The following is a 24,574-nucleotide window of genomic DNA, read 5'->3' on the forward strand; positions in this document are numbered from 1 at the left end:
TTGTGTTATTGTGTGTTTTTATAAATAGTTTCTTTTTCTTTTTTTTTAAATGTATTTATTGTTTTCAAAAAGAAGAGAACATACAAATACATTTCATGCAATAAAAACTTCAAATTCCAGTGATATAGCTTCTCCCTTCCCTTATTTTCCCTCTATCCCCCCCCCCCCCCCCCCTTACTAATTGTCTTTCTCTTTTTCTCCACTCCATTTAGTGTATTCTCTCGTTGTCTTAAACTCTCTCCAATTTTCCCATATATCACCCCATTTCTCTGTATCGTCTTCTTCCCAATCTCTCAAGTATTCCAATGTTCTTATTCTCTCAACTCTTTGTACCCAGTCTCCCAAGGTCGGGGCCTTTTCCTTTTGCCAAAATAACGGGATTAATTCTTTTGCTGCATTCATCAGATGGGGTATTAATGTTGTTTTATATTGCCTAACGGAATTTTTAATACCGTGGAATAGGCAATACCAGGGATCTTCCGGGATCTCTATTTTCGTGATTATTTTGATTAGGTCCAAGATTTCCTTCCAGTACTTTTAATTTTTGGGCAGTCCCACCATAGATGTGCCATTGTGCCTACTTCTAAGCAACCCCTCCAGCAGTTTTTTGTTTTTTATTTTTGATAATTATGAGCTTTATGGGGGGTAATGTACCATCTTGCAATGCATTTGTAATTCATTTTAACTGTGTTTGTATCTACTGTGGAGCTGTGTATTAATTTTAAACGTTTTCCCAAGTGAAAATCTCTATTTCATGTGCCCAATTCCCTCTCCCATTTGTCGATGAATGGCGGGACCACCGGTCCCGTCAAGTCCACCAGGATTTTATATATATTTGATATTTTATTATCATTTCTCAGAGGAACAGATCTACTCAAAAGGTAGCAAATCTTCTCCCCTTCTCAGCGTTTTGGCAGGGAAGTCACAAAGTGCCTCAACTGGTAATACCGCTATTCATCGAGTTAAATCTAGTTATTAAAGATTTCAAGGTTCTGAAATAAATCTGAGGGATCGCAATAGGTAACATTTGAAATTTATAGGTTATTTTTGGTAGAATTGCCATTTTTATTATATTTATTCTCCCTATCCATGATAGCGGTCTATGTGATATCCTGTTAAGCTCTTTTTTTATTTCATTTAGTAGCGCGATATCATTTTCTTTATACAATCCTTCGGGTTTTTTTGTTAGGATGATTCCTAAATATTTTAATCCTAATTTTTTCCAGGTAAAGGGGAATTCCAGTTTTAGTTTTTCTTCTTCTTGTTTTTTTACATTGATGTTTAATATCTCTGACTTATTAGGGTTAATTTTTAGGTGAGATAGTTTTCCATATTTTTTCAAGCTTTCTAATACATTTGGTAGGGTTATCCTCAGTCTAGAGATGTACAGTAACAGATCCTCCGCAAATGCGGCTATCTTATGCTCCACATCCCCCACCGCTATTCCTTTCACATATGCGTTTTCCCTAATTGTCGCTAATAAGGGTTCTAATGAAAGTACAAACAGTAACGGGGACAGCGGGCATCCCTGCCTTGTTCCGTTAGACATCCCAAATGGCTCAGAGTGGGCCCCATTGACTTTCACCCTGACAGTGGGCTGGCCATAGAGTGTTTTTATCCATGCCATCATTTTTCTTTCAATTCCCAGTTCCTCCAGGGTTCCCATCATGAAATCCCAGCTGACCCTGTCAAATGCTTTCTCAGCATCTATCGACAGAATCAGCCCTTGGGATCCATCAGCAGAATTGTTCTTACACCATTATCTCAGCCCTGTCTCCCGGGTATAAATCCTGTTTGATCTCTATGGATCTCTATGGACCCATTCGTCCATCAAATTTTTCATTCTAGTTGACAACACTTTTGCGAAAAGTTTCGTATCGATATTTAAAAGCGAGATAGGTCTATAGCTTGAACATACCGTCGCGTCTTTCCCTTCTTTCAGGATTACCGTAATTGATGCTAAGAGGGCATCCTTACCCATCCCATATTCTTGCCCTAAGCCACTAAAGTACTTTTTTAATTTGGGTATTAACAGGTCCTTATGTCTTTTATAATAGCTTACCATGAAACCATCTGGTCCAGGACTCTTCCCTGAAGGTGTAGTTTTAAGGGCTATACTTATCTCTTCTTCTTTGATTTGGGCTTCTAGTTGATCTATTTTATCTTGTTGTATTTTAGATCATTTCGCCTCTTTCAGATATTCCCATTTTAGTTGGGTCCCTCTCTCCTCCTATTTCTTTGATATTATAAATTTATCGCTTTCTTTTTTTTAATAGTTTTCGCAAGTTTCTTCCCGATCTTGTTATTTCCTTGATAGTTTTCTTTAGTTACTTTCCTGATCTCCTGTCTGATTTCTTGTTCTATTAATTCTTTTAGTTCTTCTCTTTTTATGACTAACTGGTGTTGGGTCTCAACCGACTGAATATTTTTATGGCTTTGTTCTAACTCGTAAATCTCTTTTATCAGTTTTTCTTTATGTGCTATTCTTTTTTTTTCTTCTTGATCCTTTAGAAATTAATATCCACCTCATGTATGCTTTTTGCGCCTTCCAGAGTATGTTTTTTGAAGTTTCTTCATTTTCGTTAATATGCAAATATACGGTAATTCTATTTCTTTTCTAATTTCTTCTCCCCATCTTTTTTTTCTGAGCAGTTCCTCATTTAATCTCCAGGTATTTGTTTTAAATGATCCCCCTATTATTTTCAGCTTTATCTTAACAGGTGCATGATCCGACCAGGTTTTAATCCCTATTTTAGCCTCTGTCACTAATTCTACCCCTCTATGATTTATCATGATATAATCAATCCTCGAGTGTATTTTATGTACAGAGGAGTAGAACGTATAGTCTCGTTCTTTCGGATGAAGCACCCTCCAAATGTCTAGTAATTGGCATTGGAATAGCTTCTTTTTGATCGTTTTCAGATGTATTGCTCTACTCCTCTGTACAACCGACGTACAGTCAACTTCTGGGTCAAGACAAAAATTGAAATCGCCCGCTAATATCACTCTCCCTTTTCTAAATTCTATTAGCTTATCTAAAATTTTCCCTAGATATCCCATAGTTTTGACATTAGGGCAATACACGTTTACCAGAGTCACATCCTTGGCATGAAGTTTCCCTTTCAAGAAAAGGAATCTTCCCTCGTGATCTACCATCCTTTCCTCTAATACAAAATGAATTCCTCTGGCGAACCCAATAGCCACCCCTTTTGATTTATTTGTTGTGGAATCAGAATAATACCACGTGGGGTGGTCTTTTGAGTACAATCTGAAAATATAGGAATGTAGGATGTGAGTTTCCTGTAGGAAAACTATGTCAGCTCCCATATTTTTATTCTCCTTCAGGATTTTTTGTCTCTTCTCGTGGGAATTTAGTCCTCTTATGTTATATGTTACATAACTAATCTCTGTCATCTTCTTTACAAAAAGAGGCATTGCATTCTTCTCCAGAGTACAGAGGTAAATCCATCTTGCCCAGAAAGGAGAGAAAATAGGGAAGGAGTAGATATCTTAAGTTGTAATTTGCTCTTCCCTTCAGACTTATCTCGAATAATCTCAAGTAACATTGGAGTGGATACTCTAGGTTGTAGTTCACCCTCCCAGCAGAAGAAGTAAGTAGAAAGTCCAGAACAGGCTGAGGGTCAAACACAGGTAAGCAGACAATCCAGGACACAGGCTGAGGGTCAAGGCACTGGAGACAGGAGGCAAGACTGGGTCACAAGCAGAAGGTCAAGGCACAGGAGACTGAAGATAAATCTGGGTCGCAGGCAGAGGGTCAAACACAGGAGACAAGAGCAAAGTCTGTAAAACAAGCCAAGGTCGGGTCCAGGAGAAGAGCAGAGTAGGTCAGGGTCGATCTGGGTCACAGCAGGTAAATGATCAAACAGGAAACAGGAACTCAGGTAAAGGAAGCTGAAAGACAAACCAGCAATTCCTCTGAGCACTTGCTCAGCTTTTATAGGCAGCCAGGAAGTCATGTGGAAGTCATGTGGTGCGTGTCATGTGATGACCAGTCTGCAGCTGAAGGTTTCTCTGACAGTGCTCCCCACCGCTGGGCAACCTCTGGACGCCAAAACTGGACATTAACTCCGGGTGATCCACATGAAAAGCTTGGATCAAGCGAGGGGCGTGTATGTTTCTTGAGGGTTCCCAAGAGTTGTTTTCAGGTGGGTACCTCTTGCACTTGATTAGGTATTGGAGAAGTCTACCCCTTTTCCTGCAGTTCAGTATGGCCTCAACCTCAAATTCATTTTCTCCATCCACCTGGACCGGTGGAGGAGGCGGCTCCTCTCTTCCCAGGAAGGGGCTAGGAATCACTGGTTTTAGTAAGGATGCATGAAAAACAGAATGAATTCTGTAAGAGCTTGGTAAGGCCAATCCAAAGGCCACAGGGTTAACCATCCTCTTAATCTTGAACGGCCCTACGAACTTTGGGCCCAACTTCCGTGAGGGAAAAGGTAATCTGAGGTTAGCTGAAGATAACCAAACTTCCTCACCGACCTTGAAAACCCGGTTCTCCTTCCTTCCCCTGTTGTAGTATTTCTTATAGTCATCCTGGGCCTTCTGCATTGTTTCCTGAATCGTTTGAAAGTTCCGTTGGATGGAGGCTATTCAATCTTGGACAGCAGGAACAGATAATTCAGGGGTAGCGTTCGGAAGGAAAGAAGGGTGAAACCCAAAGTTAGACCAGAAGGGCATTTGGTTGGTGGCTGAATGAACTGAATTATTATACGCAAACTCTGCGTAGGGTAGCAGAGAGGACCAGTCATCCTGGGAGCCGGAAGAGAAACAGCAGAGATACTGCTCCAGAGTTTGGTTCGTTCTCTCTGTCTGGCCGTTGCTTTGAGGGTGATATGCAGAGGAGAGACAGACCTTAATTTCTAGGGATTTACAAAGTTCTTTCCAAAATTTGGAGGTAAATTAAACCCCTCTGTCAGAAACAACACTGTCGGGTACTCCATGTAGCCTTATTATTTCTTTGATAAAAATGTTAGCTGTCTCCAAAGCAGAGGGGGTGCCCACCATGGGCAAGAAGTGTGCCATTTTGGACAGGTGGTCGACAACGACCAGAATGGAGGTGAAACCTTCCGAGGGAGGAAGATCAACAATGAAGTCCATAGAAACTTCAGCCCATGGGCGTTCTGGAATGGGTAAAGGTCTAAGTAATCCCCAAGATTTGGTGTTAGCCACTTTACTGCGCTGGCAAGATATACAAGAGAGAACATACTTTTTACAGTCCTGCCTCCACCCAGGCCACCAAAAAGAACGGGCAACCAATTCTGAAGTCTTTTGAGTCCCAAAGTGACTAGCCAGTTTATGGTCATGAAGCAACTTTAACGTCAGGGGTCTAGCCTCCGGAGGGACAAAAATTCTTCCTTGGGACCAGAGCAAGTCATCTCGTTTCTCCAAGGAGGACACTTCTGGGTCAGTACAATGGCTGGACGCCAACTTGATGGTGGTCATAAGATCAGTGTGTGTGAGCAGAAGGAAGTTTTGTGGAGATAAGATGGTGCTAGGTTCTGTTGACTGGGGAGATTCAGGGAACATCCGGGAGAGTGCGTCGGCTTTCCCATTCTTGAGGCCAGGCCTATAAGAAATATGAAAATTGAACCTAGAAAAGAAGAGGGCCCACCGGGCTTGCCTGGGCCTTAAGTGTTTGGCTGTCCTGAGGTATTCTAGGTTTTTATGATCGGTGAAGATCATGATGGAATGGGACGCACCCTGCAACAGATATCTCCACTCCTCCAGAGCGAACTTGATGGCCAACAGCTCCCGGTCTCCCACATCATAATTCCTTTCCGGGGAACTTAGTTTCCGAGATGCGAAAGCTACAGGATGGAGGAGAGCCTTGGGGCCCTGTCTCTGGCAGAGGATGGCTCCAGTGGCAGTTTCCAAGGCATCTACCTCCAACACAAATGGCAGGGCTGGATCCGGATGCCGTAGGATTGGTGCAGAGGTGAACAGGGCTTTGAGTTTGGTAAAAGCTTCCTGGGCCTCTTGGGACCACTGAAAATGACTGTGTTGGCGGGTTAGTTGGGTGATGGGTGCAACAATGGATGAGAAGCCAACGATAAACCTCCGGTAAAAATTAGCGAATCCGATAAACCGCTGTACCCCCTTCTTGTCTACTGGAGCCAGCCATTCCTGAATTGCCTTGACCTTCTGGGGATCCATTGCGACCCCGTTGGTAGAAATCATAAAGCCTAGAAATTGCACAACAGATTTTCTAATTCGTATTTCTCTGCTTTAAAGGTACAATTTGTGTCTCCTGAGAATTGCAAGGTCTTTACGTGAACCCAGTGTAGCTCAATGGTGGCAGAAAAAATAAGAATGTCGTCCAGGTAAACAACTAGGACATTTTCCAGATATTCTCGAAAAATGTCGTTTACCAGGTGCTGAAATGTGGCCGGGGCGTTACACAGCCCAAAGGGCATTACCAAATATTCATAATTTCCAAACCTGGACCTGAAGGCAGTCTTCCATTCGTCTCCAGGCCTGATTCGGATGAGGTTATAGGCACCTTGCAGATCCAACTTAGAGAAAATTTGGGTGGACCGGAAACGCTGAAACAACTCTGGGATGAGTGGAAGAGGATAACGATTTTTTATTGTTATTTTGTTCAGTTCTCTATAGTCTATGCATGGTCTTAGGGAACCATCTTTCTTTTCCACAAAGAAGATGCCGGCTCCGGCCGGTGAAGAGGATGGACGAATGAAACCCTTATCCAAGTTCTCATCAATATAAGTCTTAAGAGCCGCTAGTTCAGTCTCTGATATTGGAAAGATGCAGCCAAAGGGTATTTCGGAACCAGGTAGCAAATCAATGGGGAAGTCATAAGACCGATGAGGTGGTAGGCAATCAGCTTTTTGTTTATTAAAGACATCTCTAAATTCAAGATATACCGGAGGGACATGCTGGAGATTGTCAGGTGTAGGTGCTACGGTTAAACAGGCGGCCGGAGATGGAGGAAGGCAATGCTGGGAACAGTAGGGAGAGGAGAAGGAGACTTTCTTCTTGTTCCAATAAATGTCAGGTTCATGTGCCTGTAGCCAGGGGAGCCCCAAAATGATGGGGAACATGGGGGAGAAGATGATGTCGAAGCTTAGAAGCTCCTGGTGGCCGGAGTCCGTGGTGACAAGGATGGGCCTTGTTTGTTGTGTAACAAATCCAGAGCGAGGAAGAGTCCCATCAGCCAGGTAGACTTGGAGACCTTGTTCTTTGGTCTGTAGTGGAATGTGTAGTTTTTGGGCCAGTGAAGTGTCTAAAAAACAACTACAGGCTCCGGAATCAATAATTGCTGGTAGATGAACTTCCTTTTCCATTAGCGGTAAGGAGACAGAGAGGGTGACGTAAGTCTGGGATAAACCAGGGTTTTGAAAGTTCATGAAAAACTGCGAGCATGACTTACTGGGTCTCACAGGACAGCTACGCAGAAAATGACCAGTTCCCCCACAGTACAGACAGAGATTGGCCTGTCGCCGTCCTTGTTTCTCTTCAGGGGTGAGAGTAGCACGGACCAATCCAAGCTGCATGGGCTCAGCCTCCAGAGCAGAGGTGACAGGAGTCACCGGAAAGGATGGGTGAATGGGAGAAGGTTTATGGAGCATCCTGCTAGGTCGGGGACCCTGGAAGCGCTCAGTGCGATGCTCACGCATGCGGCTGTCTAACTTGGTAGCGGATTGGATTAAATCCTGCAAAGTGGCAGGGGTATCAATCCTGGACAACTCATCCTTCAGAGCTTCTGACAGCCCCTGGCGGTACTGGTATTTAAGAGCGGGTTAGTTCCACTCTGTGTCAGCTGACCATTTGCGAAATTCAGCAGTGTAGTCCTCCACCGGTCTCTTTCCTTGAGACAGGGAGTGTAGCACAGCTTCTGCGGTAGCGGTGCATTGAGGGTCATCATATAGCTCCCCTGGCTACAGGCACATGAACCTCTCAAAGAAAAGGTCCAAAGAATTCAGAAAAGAGCTCCTCTGTTCCATCAGGCCATGGGCCCAGGCCTCTTCGGTCAACAGGGAGATGACAAATCCCACCTTAACTACTTCAGACGAAGTCCTGGGCTAAAGAGCTAAGTACAAGGAGCAGGCATTTTTGAAGGCCCGGAACTTTTTGCAATCGCCTGAAAAACGCTCCGTCATGGGAACCCTGGGCTCAGGGGTAGCCATGATCACTGTGGGGCTTGATGCACTTTGAGAAGTGGAGGCTCCGCTGGTGGGCACAGGGGCTGCGGCTGTTGATGCGGGTGACCCTGAAAGTTGCTGGAGACGACCGTCAATTTGGGCATAGCCTTCCTGCAGTTTCTGGACTGCATCAGTGAGGGTTGTGATCTGCTGGCACAGGATCTCAAGAGGAGAACGAACTCTGTTGGCCTCTGACATGGCTGGTTTGTACTATCAGAATAGAGGTACTCACCAAGGCCGAGATGCCGAGAGCGGTTCGCTGTTGCGACTAAGCGCACTCCGCCCCTCTGGAGGTGATACAGAGGGTGGATGGCACAAAGAGGCACAAGCTACCAGCAGGCAGGGTAGAGCTTGCGTGGAGGTCCTGTAGAACTGGAGCAGAGACTGATCAGGATCCAGCAGAAGAAGTAAGTAGAAAGTCTAGAACAGGCTGAGGGTCAAACACAGGTAAGCAGACAATCCAGGACACAGGCTGAGGGTCAAGGCACTGGAGACAGGAGGCAAGACTGGGTCACAAGCAGAAGGTCAAGGCACAGGAGACTGAAGATAAATCCGTGTTGCAGATAGAGGGTCAAACACAGGAGACAAGAGCAAAGTCCGTAAAACAAGCCAAGGTCGGGTCCAGGAGAAGAGCAGAGTAGGTCAGGGTCGATCCGGGTCACAGCAGGTAAATTATCAAACAGGAAACAGGAACTCAGGTACAGGAAGCTGAAAGACAAACCAGCAATTCCTATGAGCACTTGCTCAGCTTTTATAGGCAGCCAGGAAGTCATGTGGAAGTCATGTGGTGCCTGTCATGTGATGACCAGTCTGCAGCTGAAGGTTTCTCTGACAGATTTTCAGATTCTCACAAAACTCTTCAAGATCTTCTGGGAATCTCAATTTAAAAGTCTTCCCTTCTCTTCAGACTCCCAAACAGGCCTGGAAACCCCAGAAATAAGGGATATTCTGTTGTTTCAAAAGGGCCACCATCAGCTTCAATATCCGCTTCCTTGTCAATGTCTCCTGTGATAAATCAGCATACACTTGTACATTCACATCTCTATATTTCAAAGTGGATCGGCTTTTAAATTTTTCCCAAATCTTAGCTCTTGTTCCATAGCTATGAAATCTCACTATGACATCTCTTGGAGATTATTTTGGTGAATTTTGTGGTTTCCTGATCCTATGCACTCTTTCGATTCCTAGTTTTGTTGTTATTTCTCTTTCTAGTAGAGGATTGAACACTACTTCCAACATTTCTTCCAGATTTTCCTCTTGCCCATTTTCTGGTATTCCTCTAATTCTTAAGTTTTGCCTTCTATCTCAATTTTCCTGGTCTTTTAATTTATAATGTATATTTCTTTGGGCTATTTGTGTTCTCCTTATTTCTTCCTTGCATATTTTTAATGCTTTTCCTTGATTTTCCGTTTTTTCTTCTACCTTCTCAACTCTCTTTAGCATTTGTCCTGTTTTCGTGTAAGATTGCCATATCTTTTTTAATAGATTTTTCTAAGTTTGAAAACATTTCCTTTATTTTGTCTTTAGTGGGGAGTTGTTCTTTAACTCTTGACACTTCAACTCCTCCTGTATCAGGATCTTGATCCTTCTGTACGTTGTCCATCTGTCCCGGGGTATTACCTTCACTTATCTCTGTTGTTTTTTGATTACGGGTTTTTTTACTACTTTCGTTATTTTGTTTTGGTTTTGTTGGTGTTTGCTTTTTACTATTTTCCCCGGTTGCTTCAGGGGTCATGTATTTTTCGATAGACCCCGGGCTGGTGCTTAATTTTGGTAATTTTCCTCCTCCCTCTTTAACCGATTTATTTTTCATTTTTAGATGATCTGTCTCCTTATCTCTGCTTCCCCCCACGTATATAGGAAAATATTTGGTGTGATTATTTCAGCTGCCTGGTAGTTCTTTTATTCGTCCCCACAGTTGTTGCCTCTGCTTTATATCTAAAGACTCTGCTCAGCTTCCAAAATGTTCAAAAACAGAGTATTAAGCAGCTTCTCCACCATGTGCCCCTTTGAAGATCCTAAGACACTATCTTCAGCTTAAATTAGTTTATATCATGCAAGCAAGGAATTTCTTAGATAACTTTATGCCACTATGTGTCCATGGTTGTAATATATACTTGTTATTTGGTTAATTCCATCATGACATTTTTTCAACGATTGGGGGGAAAATCCCCTCTCACCTCTCCCTGCTTCACGGACTCCTTTCAGTGTATACCCAGGGCTACAGACCTCTCAGGCACTCAGCTGCTACACCGCCCTGTGCTGTTCAGTGGTGGTTGTGTCAGCGTCTCCTCTCGCTGACCGCCGGGCACACGTGACCTGCCGGCGTCTCTGCAGCTCTCTCTCCGGATCCTCCTCTAATGCTCTCTGCGTATCAGTCCTTCCTCCTTCGGCATCGGGATCCTTCGTGGGTATTCAGGCACAGCAGGTAGGTGGAGATGTCAGGCAGGGGGGGGTTCAAAATCGGGTTAGACCGGCAGGGTTTTCAGGCAGGCAAGGGGGAGCAAAGCTCGATATTGTGCAGCATACCGGTCGGCGCCCTCCTGGAGGTTAGACTGCTCTGCCTCCCGGCGCCATTAGCAGGCCCCTCTCTCTCCCATAAATAGTTTCTTTGACTTTGTTACTTTATTGTTTCATTATTAGCGTGCACATTTACTTTTACATATTCATTTGGTTTTGTCACTCTATTGCTTTATTATTAAGTGTGCACATTCACATATTGGTTGAATATATATATATATGTATTTATATATTTGGTCACTTGCAGCTTTTACTTTGTTTATGTTATATAAAAGAAGTTTGCATTTTTAATGTTGTCCCTCATGTCATTTGTTTGACTAGCCCTTGCCTATAAGCCTAAAAAATTGCCATTATTGTTTTTTAATATCTGATACCATTTACTTCAGTGGGGTTTAGATTCAGCACTGAAACTTTAGGTTTCAAAACTTACTCTAAATCTCAACCCTTGAATTTGTAGGTAGATTTACTTTTAAAAAAGGTGTAATGTGCAACAAGGTTTAAAGTGCATTTCCACTTTTGTGGTCAAGTTGGGGAAGCCCCCACCATATATTTATTTCTATTTACACAAGATAGATACAATAATTTACAAATAAATATTTCTTACATTTAAAGTTGCCTTTGGAGCAGTATTTTACACAGGACTGCAAGCTATTCTGAATAATTTCAAAGAGACAACATGGAGACAGAGTTTCTGATCATTAACATGCAAAGCAGAATACAAGCATGATAATTTTTAGTCTTTGTTAGGATATAAATCTAGTTTTGCAACTAATAATGAAATCTACCAGCACAGTACAAACAAGGGTAATTAGGATAAATAATAACACCACAGCCCCCCTATTTAACATTACAGAAAAGGAAGCTAGATCACTGGTTTAAGCAAGTAAAAAAGCACTTACAATTTTAAGGATTTTTTTACATTTTGCTTCAGTGATGTTATGTGAATGGAAACATGTAACAAATATAAAATAGGTGTTATCCCAGTTTGGCTGCAAAAACACTTTAGTTATATGCCATATACACTCATATCCACATGCACACATACATTGTCATATAACCTTAACCCCTTCCCACCTGGCCTATTGTAATATGATGGCAGGGCAGGAGCCCTTTTATCCTGGCAGGATGTCATTTGATGTCCTCCCGGGATCACACCTGGAACGCACCCCACAGGCTGTGCTCTGCCACAATCTGTCACACACTGTGTCTACAAGACACAGTGTGTGACAGGTCACTGTGCTGGTCTGCTGCTGATACCATGTGAATGCTGTGGCTAATTACAGCAGATAACATGGCAATTGCTTTGTTTTATGCCATTCATATTTCCTATTGTAATGAGCTCTGTGATTGGTCACAGTGATGACATGGTACAGACAGGGCTAATCACAGCCCATCTGTACCATGTGATTAGCTGTGGCCAATCAATAAGAGGCCATCAGTACATCAGGATTGATCAATTCTCAGATATATATATATAGTATACCATAGTTTGTGGACTCTTTAACTTATTTTCACCAAAGAAATAAAGCAGTATACATTTTGGCCTAAATTTATGAAGAAAGATTATATATTTGCAAAATGATATAACAGAAACAAAGAAAAAAAAAACACGCACACACATATATATATATATATATGAAAATGTGTGAAGGATGCGCTGATAAATAAATGTGAGCTGCAACCAAAGATCCAAATGTTGGAAATAAGAATAGTGAAAAATAAAAGTCTGATGCGCTAAATGATGGGATGTCACTCCCAAATGTGTAAATTTGAACATTAACAAACCAAATTATTAAACAATAATAACAAAGTACTAATTGTCTAAAATAAATACCATGTGAAGTGGAAATTGTGTATAAATATGCCTTGCAAAAGTATCCCACAAAAATTAGAGATATGCAAAGCAACCCAAAGGGGTGTGCAAAAGTTCCAGACACAGATATCTAAAGTTCAAAACTTAAACATTGACAAAGGCACGTGAACAATCCAGATGATAGGGTGTGAATAAGGTTGGGAGTGATGCTTCAAATGACAACCATGTGTCAGATATAATTATCTGGTGTCCCACCACCTGTTCAGGTTTGCTTCTTAGCAGCAGATAGATATTTAGGGCTAAAAGACAGCCACCAGCCAGACTCCTGGTGTCAGAAAGAGAGATATATATCTTCCCACACCTCCTAAGGGGGGTAGGTGGGCCTCTTACCAGATTGGGAAGGGTCTTAGGCCTGTGTATAATCCCATCTAGGGACTCTCTCCTTCCTCCACTCCGGGTTGCCTCTGGGGTGAATATGTTGGAGATCTCCTGTGGTCTTATGCTATTCCTGGTTCCCAATGATTCTCACATATGGAACAAAAAGGTGGCCAATAGTGCGTTATCCCAAATAAAATTGTATTAAATTAAATTAGGAGCACGTACAAGATCACCGCGAATGTACTGCCTGTGTGTTATAGATGTCCGCGGCTGCCTGCAGTGCAGACCGCGGAGATGGTTGTCATTTGAAGCATCACTCCCAACCTTATTCACACCCTATCATCTGGATTCTTCACAAGCCTCTGTCACTGTTTAAGTTTTGGACTTTATATATTTGCACCTGGAACTTTTGCACACCCCTTTGCATATTTCTAATTTTTGTGGGATACTTTTGCTAAGCATATTTATACACAATTTTCACTTCACGTGGTATTTATTTTAGACCATTGGTACTGTGTTATTATTGTTTAATAATTTGGTTTGTTATTGTTCGTATTTACACATTTGAGAGTGACATCTCATCATTTAGCGCACCAGACTTTTATTTTTCAATATATATATATATATATATATATAGTTTTTGATTTTATTTTAAAATTGTCGGTCTGTAATTTTTTAACAGGTAACTTAAAAGACAACTTTTTTGAAAATGGTAAATAATGACATTTCATAATCCAATATGCTAGAACCACAAATACTTTTAGACATTATAAAAAATGTTCTAAGGGTATAGCGAATAATTATTGTTGAAATGAATGTGGGTACTCTTTACTGAAAAAAAAAAATGTAATAAAATATGTTTCCATAAAAGCCCATCAATGAGTATGCAATCTATTTTATCATCAGATTTTCAGCAATCACCTTTGCAGGCTGTGTTACATTTATTATGAGATCTTTATCATCTATTGATCATAATATAAATAATTCAGTCTTATCTTCTTTTTTTAATAAAAATGTTGTTAAAACTTTATTTTTAAGCTTGCTAAGAAAAAATGGTATTTACTTGACTTAAGGCAAAAGCCAATGATTTTTAGCAGGCACTATGATTACAGGATTTTATCTTAAAGTGCTGTCTGCAACTAGTGCTATGATTAGTAAAGGCAGCTTAAGCTGTATGCAAATCCCAACTTTTCCTAAAAATGCTTGACCCTGACCCTTTTTTCTTCTGAGTTTTACTACTGGTCAATCGGGCTACAAGGCATATTAAAGGACCAATAGGGAGGCTATTGGTGCATAGGGTCAATCTCAGTTTTTTCAGGAAAAGTATTTGCAAGTCTCTATATATGTGACTCTCCTTATTTAATTGTGGTTTTAATGAAAGTAACCCCTATTTGTGCATAGTTCTGAATTATTAACTGGTGTCCTTCAACAATGCAAGCCTGTTACCCATATTTAGAAAAATTATGATGAAAAGCATAATAGTGTTTGTAAATCACTATTAAGGGGTTGTCAAAGCAGGAAATAGATTCCCACTGCTCTTTCTATGTCAGTAACATGGAATAACATGCTACCTGGGTCCTTTTGCTACAGAAACAGTCCCATTGGTTGCAACTAGTGAGATCTTTGATTGTCTAGTCACAGAACAATGTCGTGAGGCAACAAGCTGGGTAAGAGGAGGCAATACAAGAGAGTAGACAGCCACAGGACTGTCTGCAGCTGAGCAAAGAGTAAGAAAAGAAGCTATAGCGAATGAAAGGCAGTTTGTATGGATACAAAAGAGTAGCTGTTTACAGAAAAGCTAAAGAGGAAAAGGTGAAGACTAACCAAAAAGTAAATTTGGTTTGTTACAATTGTGAGCTAATGCTTAAAGAGTAGGGAAAAAAATTCCATCAAAGTTTCCCTAACCCTTTTGCCCCCACCCACTGGAAGAAGATGCAACCCACCCAACCCTTGCCTATGGTTTATATTCCTCTGCTGGCTTCCTGATCTGATGTCTGTGTGTTTGCAGTTGTCTATAAGCCTAAATGTATATACTGTATGCAGACATCAGACCAAAAAGGTGGCAGAAGGATGGAAAAAGTGCTGCAGGCCATAAAGTAAGATTTAGGTAAGTAGGGCACTTGAGGGAAGTATACCTGTTTGGAGGGGTCGAGTCAAAAAGTTAAGGAAACCTTGTGGGAAAATTTTCTAACTATTCAATGACATTGCAGGTGACCATTGTTACCTTTGTTCTGCTGCATTTATAAATTGAAATACTAAAGTCTGTGTATTGCAAATTGTTTAGCTGTGAAGTACAATCATGTGTGTTTAAAACTCACACTTTACCTAAGTTAGCTGCTTTTCTAGATTGTTGTGTTTGTATCAAAATGAAGGCACCATTTATTAGGTTTTGACATACTGATAGTGTTCATCTAATATGAATATATATGTGCCTTTCCTAAGTAGACAGGCAATTATATTGCATAGATAATTAATAGTGTGGAGGTACCCATCACATGAGTCTGTTCTTCCACCAATACTCAATATTAGTGTCTCACTGTTGGCCAAGGTTGCATATGCAACAAATCTATAGCTCAATGTGTAAAAATGGTTTTACTGGATTAAGCGTATACAACATAAGTAAGATAATGAATATATTTTAGATAAGATATTTTTAATCCTAGCTGATTACATCAGCACTGGGAAGAGTTTCATTAGAGGCTGAAGCCAATATACAGTGTTCACTGGATGTTCATCTCAAGCTCAATTGAGTCAACAATACATAATTTGAGGGGAGCCTTTAAATTCTACACATTTAAACCTTTGTTATTCTTCTTTAATCTCCCCTCACCAGCAATCTGTATATAAATATTCCTTGGCAGGATTTCCTATTCTGGGTTTATGTCTATAAATGCAACTCCCCCTTGAGAGATGTGTCAAATAAAATGATCATTCTTAGTTCAAAATATTTCCTTTCCTGAGTAGTTTTAGGCTCCATTCACACTAGAGCGACTTGTCAGGCGACTTGTCAGCCTCACAAGTCGCGGTCCCTCGCAGTCCATTGACTGCTACAGAACCCATTCTAATACGAGCGACACAAGTCGCTCCGACTTAGAAAAAGGGTCCTGTACTACTTTGGGACGACCTCAGGGCGACTTGCATAGACATTCATTATATAAAGTCCGTGCAAGTCGCGCCAAAGTCGCGGTGCACGGGACTTCACAAGTCGCCCCCGAAGTAGTACAGAGTCGTGCGGCTGCAGTGTGAATGGGCTCTTAAAGTTCCCTTTAATAACCAAAACATTCAGGTCTCCCATAGTGTGGCCTGATTGTGAGAAATGATGTCCCACATGTGTGCAGAAATCATCCTCCTTATGCTTTTATAATGGTGTGGCTGTACAAATACATTTGTGCTTATAAATTTCTGTCCTGTTTCACCAACGGGAGATCCTAACATACACTTTTTTTGCATTCGATGAGATGCACAACATTACTGCACTTCCAGTAATATTTTGTGGGTAGATAATAGTTGTAACTCAGGTCATCACTTCCCATCCAACCTTTGTCATTCTGTATCACCTATACCATCTATGCTCAACAGTCAACAGTCTGTAATTCTGAAACAGGAAAATTACTCAGTACAGGCTCATAGTAATAATAATAACAAAACTTGCTGATTGTGCCTACAAATAAATATTAAAAAATCTGATTTATGGAAGCCTGGATTTTCAGAGTTTGACATAATAATTAGTTATGATTGGGGGCGTGGCCTGAAGACCGATGTGAGCGGACGTGTTCTAGAGAGGCTCTCCCGGCAAACCCCTGTTTACTTCATCCTGTGACCCTAAAATCGAGCAATATCTTCACCCCCGGACGCCGTTCGACCCCGCCATCCAGCCTTGGTATGTCTCCGCCGAAATGGCAATCTGAAGCGGCGGCTAAGTTAGAGAAGTTTCGGCGCCAGGAGGGGAGCGGGGTGGCTCAAAATGGCGGACCGTCCCAGCCTGCTCCCGCTGCAACCACGCAGGCTGCGGATCAAGCGTTCATCCTGGCTGTCATCAAGGACTGTAAGGCGTCCCTGACCACCAAAATAGAGGAGATCAAGGTGGACATTTCTCTGCTCAGGCAGGACTTCCAGAAGCTGCGGGGTCGGATGGCAGAGGCGGAGGGACGGATCTCCAGGGTGGAAGATGATTTACCCCCCATACAGAATGCTGCTGAGCAGGCTGCCAGGGACATTCAATATCTGTTACACAAGCAGGACGACCTGGAGAACAGAGCCAGGCGTAATAACATTCGTTTTGTTGGATTGCCAGAAGCTGTGGAGGGGACATCCCCTGCAACATTCCTGGAGGACCTTCTAGTCAAGTCCTACGGCAGGGAGGCTTTCTCTCAGGCCTTTGTTGTGGAGAGGGCACATCGCATGCCAGCAAAGAAGCCGCCCCAAGGCGCTCCTCCCCGGGTCTTTATCACCCGATTTATGAACTTTCGGGACAGGGATGCGGTCCTCCGGCTATCCAGGGAGCGCGGGAACATCCCACTGGATAATCACCACATCATGGCGTTCCCGGACTTCTCGGCGGAGGTCCAGAAACAGCGCAGCCAGTTTGGAGAGGTAAAGCGACGCCTTCGGACCCGTAACCTCAAATATGCAATGCTATACCCTGCCAGGCTACGAGTGGTTGGAGAAGACAGAGTACACTTTTTTGAGGACCCTGATGCTGCGATAGCCTGGTTGGACCGTCTGCCGTGAGTGTTGGTTGTCTACCCCTTGCTTACCCCTGTGTGCCTCGGATGACTGTACGTACCTTAACCTGCACTGTCCTGGTGGTTGCTTCCCCCGTGCCCCCTTTCCCCCCTCTCTCTTCTTCTGCCCCCCGTGCCATGGAAGCTCACGCTGGAATTCTGACTGTCCCCTGCTGCATCGGTGACTATGGACTGCAATCTACTTAGAGCTGCCAGGATATGTTTCCCGGACCTATTGCCCTTCTCTGGTCGGGCGATGCTCCCTCATTTCCACCCACCCCTCTTCCCCCCGCTGGTTTCCCCCCCCTTTTTTTGGGGGGGGGGGGGTTTTTTTACATTTGCTTTGCTGATATGGACCCCTTCATATTTTGCCTTCCGGCCGGGAGGCCTCTACGCCCATCATGGGTACTATGAACCTTGGATACCACGAATTTTGCTCACTGTTGTGTCCCAGCAATGGGACTCCTCTTCGGAGATTGTTCGCCCTCATGGGTGTGCAGTGTTCTGGCTGGCTCTGGGGGGCCTCGCCTTTTGGTGATACTGCCCGGGGCCGCTGGTCACAGCTGCCTGTGGACTGTTTGGTTCTGGGATTGATGCTCACACAAGTTGGGGTGTGTGTTGGGCTGGGTGGGGGGTGGGGGTTTATGTTTATTGAGTTTTGCAATGTATTCTATATACGGCCGTATGCTTGCACTGCCTTATCTTTCTACACTATTTGGTTAAGCTTCTGGGCTCCGGGCCATGGGCAGCGGATATACTATCAGCATGCCAGGGTGCTCTGTCGCCATCCTGTGCCGCGCACTGTTCTCTCCTCCTTGATGATATGGCGGGGCTGACCTTCATTACGTGGAATGTGCGAGGTATCCGAGACAAGGTCAAGCGAACCGTTATCCTGTCTTATCTGAAGGAACAGAGGGCGGATGTGATAGCACTGGTAGAGACGCATGCCGAGGGCACCCTCCTTGGGGCACTCCGCAGACCGTGGGTCGGCTGGTCTTTTCATGCGTCGCACTCCTCACATTCGAGGGGTGTGTCGTTACTGATCTCCCGGTCAGTGGCTTTTGCGGTGCGGGAGGTGGTGACGGACCCTTTGGGCAGATACGTGTTTGTGGCAGGCGCCATAGGGGGGCATGACATACTCCTAATGGCGTGGTATTTTCCTCCCCCGTTTAGTGCCACCCTCTTGACTGAAGGTATGGCGTTTCTGGCGAGATACCCCTCGACTCCAGCAGTATGGATGGGTGACTTTAACACGGTTTCCAACCCGTTTCTGGATAGGGCAGGCGCACCTGGTTCCCCGCCATACCCGGATAGGCTCACCCGTTTCCATAGACTGCTCACTAGTTGTCACCTCTTGGACACATGGCGCTGTCTGAATCCCACTGCACGGGCCTACTCGTGCTTCTCAACCTCTCACTCCACCATGTCTAGGATTGATGGTATATGGTTCTCCCAGGCCCTCCTGCCCAGGCTTTTAAGTGCCCGTTTTGGCCCGAGACTGCTCTCGGATCACGCCCCATATGTGGTTACTATGTCCCCGTTTACTGTCCCCCCTCAGTGACATTGGCGTTTAAACCCTTTTTGGCTCAAGACTATCCCGGACATTGACTCTTTGACGAAGGAATGGGACTTTTTTTTTAGCTCCAACTCTGACACTGCATCCGCACTGACTGTATGGGAGGCCTTTAAGGGCCATGCGCGCTTACTCTTGTCGTCACGTGTAGCTCGACATCGGAGGGAATCGCGGACTGACTTGCGTACTGCTGAACTACAGCTAGCTGTTTTAGAGGCTGAGTATGCCAGCTCCCTGACGCCAGATGCGCTTTCCCAGCTTAAACTGAAGTCTAGGGCTCTAGACCATTTGTTTCAGGAACGTGCCAATCAAAAACTGTTTTTTAGTAGACAACGAATATTTGAGCATGGGGAGCGGTCGGGCAAACTGTTGGCATATTTGGCTCATATGGATGCCAGGCCGCCTGTGGTGATTACACTTCACCCTTCAGTGTTGGGCAACTCCTCGGATACCCTGGAGTTTCCCACACTGACCCCTGAGCAGATTGCGGCACTAGAGGCTCCGATCTCTCGAAATGAAATAGCTTCTGCCATCTCCTCGTTTGCCAGGGCTAAAGCGCCTGGTTCTGATGGTCTTCCCGTCGAGTTTTACTCACAGTATTCTGAAACTCTGGCCCCCCGTCTGCTCACGGTGTATGAGGAGGCATTTGAGTCGGGCTCTCTCCCTGCCTCAATGTGTGAGGCTCTGATCATTTTACTTCCCAAGCCTGGTAAGGACCCCCGGTTTCTGGAATCCTACAGGCCCATCTCACTGTTACAGTGTGATGTCAAAATTTTGGCCAAAGTGCTTGCCCTCAGACTCAATACGGTGATCCTTTCTCTGGTACACCCCGACCAGACGGGTTTTATGCCAGCCAAGAATACGGCCTTCAACACCAGGCGCTTGTATATGAACATGCAGGCCCCCCATGACAGTGTTGGTACCAGGGTGGTCGTGACCTTGGATGCTGCCAAGGCTTTCGACTCTGTCGAGTGGTCGTACCTGTGGCAATGCCTACGTAGGTTTGGGTTTGGCCCGCGGTTTATTAAATGGCTCACTGTCCTCTACAGTCAACCTAGGGCCCAGGTGGTAGCCAACGGCTGGACTTCTAGATCCTTTCCTCTGTCCCGTGGCACGCGCCAGGGATGCCCTATCTCCCCGCTGTTGTATGCCCTGGCGGTCGAACCTCTTGCGATGGCTCTCCGGACGGACCCTGGCATTTGTGGCCTCCGTCGTGGTGACCTGGAGGAGCGTGTTGGATTGTACGCAGGCGACATGCTCCTTTACCTGGCTGATTCGGGGCCCTCGTTGCGGTGTGCCCTAGAGGTCATAGGGCGGTTTGGGAGATTTTCTGGCTTAACGGTCGATTGGGATAAGTCCCTCATCCTTCCCCTAGATAGTTTCCCCCCAGAGGCTGATCAGGCGTCGCTCCCCTTATCGCGAGTGTCAGAATTTAAACATCTCGGGGGCCGGGTGACTAGCTCCCTTACTGACTTTATTCCCTTAAATATTGAACCTCTCTTTGACTTGGTCAAGGACAAGACGCAAGTTTGGGCCCGATTGCCGTTGGGCGTAATGGGCAGGGTGGGCCTGGTGAAGATGATCCTGCTCCCCAAAATCCTATATCTGCTGTGGCACTCCCCTGTATATATTCCATATAAGTACTTCATGACCCTGGAGAGCTTGCTGCAGTCATTTATCTGGGGCTCCTCCCGGCACAAGCTGTCCTGGAAACACACTCAAAAACCCACCAAATTAGGAGGTATGGCGGTTCCGGAGCTGGCAAGATATTATCTAGCTGCTCAACTATCGCACTTCTTTCACCTGGATAAACAGGACTCGAGTAGGTATATGGCACTGGTCTGCAGGGGTGCGGAATCGCGGCTCCCTCACCCGTTTTGTGATCTGCTTAGAGGTGTTGCGGGGACTGTATCGGCGGCTCCTCTGGGCAGTCTCTTATTCCATCACAGACGGGTCTGGGACCTGGCACTATCTAGGACCGGGGATGCGAATTTGCATTCCATGACCCCCCTGTGGTTCAACCACCAGCTGCCGGAGCTCCTCCATATCCCTGACCCGGGGGTATGGATCCGCAAAGATGTATACTTGTTGTCTCATGTTGTCTCTGCCGGGTCTATTAAATCCTTTAGTCTACTCCGGGAAGAGTTTCAACTCCCAGCCTCCATGCATTTTTATTACTTGCAACTGTCCCATGCCCTGAGAGGACAATTCGCCCAGGCGGTCCCTGAGTTACCGTCGGTTGATATCCTTGATGTGATCAGGGGACAGGAACATCGTAAACTCATTTCGTTGCTATACGAAATGTTGGGCACTAGGCGGGTGACTGCACTGGCATACGGGGTATGGGGGTCCTGGGTGGGCGATGTTGGGGAGCTGGAGGACGAGGAGTGGGATGAAGCCCTGGAGGCCTGTACTCTGGTTTCTCCCAAATTGTCGGATAGGCTCACTCAAATTTATATTGTTCACAGATCATATCTGACTCCTGTGAGGCTGGCCCGCTTTGACCCCTCCCGCTCCTCGGCATGCCCAAGATGTTCTCAGTCTCCAGGCACCTTCGGCCACATGATTTGGTCCTGCACGGGCGTGCAGGGATTTTGGACGCAGGTCGTCCGGTTCCTGCATGACCGCATGGGATGCCCGACTACCCTGGACCCCAAGCTGTGTCTTCTTGGGATACTTCCTGAAGTTGACACGGACAAACACACGATTCAATTTCTCCGGGAGACCCTGTTTGCTGCCAGAAAACAGATAGCCCTGACGTGGATGCAGCCTGCGTCCCCTTCCCTTTCGGCCTGGAAAGTGACTGTGGGTGCCACTCTCCCCTTTAAGAAAGTTATGTATGCTAATAGAGGCTGCCCCAAGAGGTACAACAAAATTTGGGATAGGTGGCTGGAGGCCTCTGACACTTGCGAAACTTAGGGTCGGGTGTATACCCCATGCCTGTGCCCTGCTCTAGCAGATGCTTACTGGGCCCGCGCCCTTGGCCACCATCTTGTTTTAGTTGGATCACGTAATCCTGTCCTGATTTTACCATGTCATGTACCTCGCTGTATTATATTTCATTGTATTTTCTTTTCCTATGCTTTGACTTTCTAAATGCTCTATGCCTGAAGTAAAGTTTGAAGCATTTGGTTGTGCGATATTGTACTTGTGCAACTATATTACGTTGCTTTCCTTTTTTTTCTCACTGTATGTTTACATGAGGTGCTTAACTCAATAAACGTTTGTTTGGTTCAAAAAATAATTAGTTATGATTATTTTTAATTACATGAATTAATAATTATGCAGTTTGTGTACTTTGCAATGTTGTTTGCATTGCTTTAGTAGCTTTTGACTTTACTTTATGGCTAAAGTTGTTATTTTAGGAGAAAATATTTTCTTTGCCAAATTATCTCCTGGACATTTTTTTGAAAATACCAAATACATGACATTATGATATATTATAAAAAATGCTAGTAACATTAGCTAGACAGCTTAGTCTAAATAGTAAACTTCAATAATATCAGTAATCATTTCATTGGTCTGAAAATATAAAAATGTTTTTAGAGTATTAGTTATGTATTGATATGCAGAAAATTAGTGCACTTTTAATAGGTCTCACTCTCAGAAGAAGAAACGAATACCTCCGTTAATATTTTCTACAGGGCAGTGTTGTATTCTAATCTTCTGCTCTGCTGCACACAAGTCTGTCAAGTGACTTATTGCTTCACATTTATGCACTTCCAAGCAGTATAGTACAGATACTGCTTTTCTTTTCAAGAGCATTTTTCCTGTATTACTTACACTAAATAAAGTGAAGAGACATAAAGCTTGTTTCTGTCTTCAAAACAGTAAAGCATTTTAAGGTCTGCAGACATTTGAAAGCATTCCGCATACATATCCAAGAAGGGATGCTAAAAAGAACTCCAGCTAACTGTATTAGATAATTTTAGCTGATACTTGTGAACAGAAAAAAATATAAGAGTCACTGTATTCAAATCCATCTGTCACTTTTATGATATATGAGCACTAAGTGGTCAATACTGACAATAGAAACATTTGTTTTTTGGAGGGGTTTCTATAGTCTTTCTTTTATAGTCATTTTTTTTTCTTTTAATGTGCAGTGGTTATTAGGTATCATTAAAAATGCAATATATTTTTATATATATATATATATATATATATATATATATATATATATATATATATATATATATATATATATATATATATATATATATTTGTATATGGTGTCGCGTGACAGAGTAATTGTCGCACTAGCAAAGCACTGAAAATTTAAAAATGGTCTGGACATAACGGGGGTGTAACATGCTGTTTTTTCGATGGGTAATGGAATAAAACAAAGTGTAAAATGGAAAACATTTAGGAACAGACCCCTAAAAGTAATGTAATAAATAATGCAACATGTGTATGTACCTGATTTTGCCTTGGCACCAGTCTCTTGTAATTCCATGAAAAGCGGCACTCACATTGGGAGAGCGAGAGGGACACCATTATGGCTCAGTCAGATGTGCTGCAGTGCAGCATATTCTGACAGAAAGATGCAAATACCTGTATTTCAATTGTATATATTTCACTGTGTTATGAAGTTCAGCTTTAAAGCAGAATTAAACCCTTTAACTTAACCATTTGCCACAAAATCACGTATCTGTATGTCATTTTGCTGAAGTGCTTGTACCGGAGTGATGCCTGCAGCTGTTTTTTAGAGCCAAAGGTGGCCTTTCTTGTAATAAAAACCAATGCTGCTAAGCAGCCGCTTGGCTGTTATTATCCACTGGGAGATCCGAGCCACCAGGCGACACATTTGCCAGCTGTCCGGAGACCCGAACAAGGCCAGAATTGGCTTTGATCAAGTCCCCGATGTAGTAACAATGTTACAATGTCACTTCCAGTTTACTCTGCAGTCCACGGCGCCAGTTTTAAAAAATCCACAGTATTTCAAAACACTGATCTTGGTGTTTTTTAGTACATTCAATTGCAGAGGAGGGGTTTGGGGTCCTCTATAAAGAGTACCTGTCACTGCCTATTACTGTTTACATTAATGTTTACATTCCTTGTGACAGCATTAACAGTAATCTGATTTTTTTTTAAAGGGACAGTATAAAAATAATAAAAAAACAAAACAAAATAAAATAAATAAGAAAAAAAATCTTTAAAGCACACCATCCCTGCGCCCCAAAGCAAAAGCATACGTAAGTCGCACCCGCAAATGTAAACAGTGTATAGAGGTATCGCCACGATCGTTAGAGTGAGATCAATATTTCTAGTGCAAGACCTCCTCTGTAACTCTAAACAGGTAACCAATAAAAAAATTTCAAGTGTCACCTATGGAGATTTTTAAGTGCTGTATTTTGTCACAATTTCACAAGTGTGCACAATTTAAAGC

General features: G+C 43.6%; 1 protein-coding gene across 3 annotated transcripts in view; it reads left to right on the forward strand.

The window, feature by feature from the left end:
• The window catches only part of SGCZ (sarcoglycan zeta), a 1,591,429-nt gene that overhangs the window by 1,494,396 nt on the left and 72,459 nt on the right, over positions 1-24,574 (forward strand). The gene's annotated exons all lie outside the window — the stretch shown is intronic.

Source organism: Pelophylax lessonae (genome assembly GCF_965119305.1).
Source record: "Pelophylax lessonae genome assembly, chromosome: 1".
NCBI classification, from domain to species: Eukaryota; Metazoa; Chordata; class Amphibia; order Anura; family Ranidae; genus Pelophylax; species Pelophylax lessonae.